Source organism: Taurulus bubalis (genome assembly GCF_910589615.1).
Source record: "Taurulus bubalis genome assembly, chromosome: 17".
NCBI classification, from domain to species: Eukaryota; Metazoa; Chordata; class Actinopteri; order Perciformes; family Cottidae; genus Taurulus; species Taurulus bubalis.
In genome coordinates, this window is record NC_136605.1 from 9,717,422 (window position 1) to 9,719,750 (window position 2,329).

The following is a 2,329-nucleotide window of genomic DNA, read 5'->3' on the forward strand; positions in this document are numbered from 1 at the left end:
GATTGTTGTTTGTTCTGTGTCTAATGTTTTGCAGCAGCATAGCGGGACAAATGTAAAAGTCCTTCAGACAACTTGTTGGGGGGGGGGGAAGGGCATTTCTCAAGTGCCCTTTAACCTTCAGGTTCCTATCCTGTGCACTTGTGCTGAAATAATACTATATTGCAAAAAGATTTCAGTTTGTTTTCAGTAATTTGATTAAAGACAAAGTTCTCTTCACAGAGTCTGCCATGTTGCATTGCTGTGTTTCTACAGGATCACAGAACGGACAAACCAAACACTGCTTAAGAGAGCCTTTAACGTCTTCACGCCACCCGAAGGCCACCGGAGTTCTCAGTCACTCTTGGAAAGGAAGGGGTGAGCGGAGGGGTGTTGAGTTGGATACAATCTGCAGCCTCACAGCCCTATCCCACTAAATCCTACTCACCGCTCCTTTTAATTAAGGAATATGCACCATGTGAACACTATAAACTACAATAAAAGGGAATTTCTACAAGACAAGGTCACAATGCAGAGCCACAGTAGTTATTGTATTTGTGTTGCATGTTTTTGTGCTCTAATTTATCTGACTGTTTTTCAGTTTGAACCCGTAATACAAGTATTCTATTTATTCTCTCTTGTGTTACTGTATTTATTCAAGATGTGTCACTCAAAGAACAATATTGGGGAGATATTTCTCTAAGAATAAAGTGGGGCCAAATGGTTTGTGTGAGACTATGCAAGATTAGTCCTGGCACAGTTGCCAGATTATTAGGTACACCTAGCTAAAACGTTAGCAGTACAATGCAAAAGTCCTACAAAGAATCATACCTTCATAAAATGTATAATGAGGTGTTGATGCTACTTAATGGCAGTTATGGAGAATGTAGTTTGACCAGTGTGACGTAGCTACAGACCAATGAATTAACAGTTGCAATAAGTAGAACGTTACATCAGACTCTTTGTCATTGTCGACAATGGAGGAAAATCACCATCCAGCTGGTGGGACATTTCTACCCGGAAGTTTGCATGTCAGGTCATACTTCCTGTTTGTGTATCGCCCTTAACAATGACACATTTCGGTTCCCAAACAAATCGTTTAAATACTGTAGGTGGGCGGTTTATTAGGGATTAAAGTTTGCAGTTTGTCGTCAAAAATGTACCTGAAAGCCTAAACACGCGGTAAAATAAAACCCAATCTCGCCTTCTGAGTTTCGGCTAGGGGCGGGGTCTAATTTATACGTCCACGAGCCGAGTGGGGTCGAGATGATTCTCGCTCCCTCCGAATGGTTCCGATCTCAGCCGATCTCCTGCACCGGCGCCAGTGCTGCGTTGTAGCTGCGTGTCCTCCTCGCGTCCACACCGTCCGTCTCTGCCACTATTTCCATCATGGTGGACATTTTGATGTTGATGTTTTTCGCCATCATTGGCCTCGTTTTTCTCTCCTACATCATCTACTTGCTGTGATGATAATGATGATGGTGATGATGATGATGATAACGATGAAGCGTCCTGCTCGGCCACACAAACGGTTGCAGCACAGTCATTCAGGGGATGTGTGTTTTTCCTGTCCTGCATCCCTGGTTTCCATCATGGACAAATGGTAAGGGAGCGTTTCATTGCATGTTATAAATGTGATATTTTGCTCCAGCATTAGAACACTACAGGGAGGATTTTACCTGGAAATGACTGTGTAGCTTTCCCTTTATGTCGGCTACAGTCTATAATATGATAGGAAATATGAAATCATCACACTATTTCACTTGACTAAACTAATACGATTATTTATCGTTGATAAACTGTACATGTTTTGTACCAGCTGCCATTTGTTTCAGGGAGAAGAGCCGGGTCCAGCCACGGTGGTTTCCCCAGTGGAGCTCTCCTGTAGGAGGGGAAGTGTAATGAGATAAACAAATGGACAAGAAGTGGAAGTCCCCGTTTCTCCTCCTTTATTGGCTCAGGATCCTACTACAAAACGTCACTACTCCAAGAGCTCCCACTATTTGCAATCAGTCTAACCAATGCATTATGATATCTATGCTACCCAAGGTCGTGCATGTCTCTTTCAAGGAGGAGATGTGTTACCTGTGCACAAGTCCTATACATCCGTAGACATGGAGGCAGGACGGTTTTGTAGTGTTGAGCGTAATACAGGTGTAGAGTTTGCCTTTCTAACAACACTGTGAGCTCATTGTTGGCTCCAACTGTAATGTGTTATGTTATGTTTGACCCTATCTTCTTTATAACTTCGTGGCCAACCCTTCTGTGCTCATGTTCTTCTGCCTTGGTTGAGTCAGCCTTCACATTAGTGTTGTTATATTACTTTATTCACGTGTTGCCAATATGTTCCTCT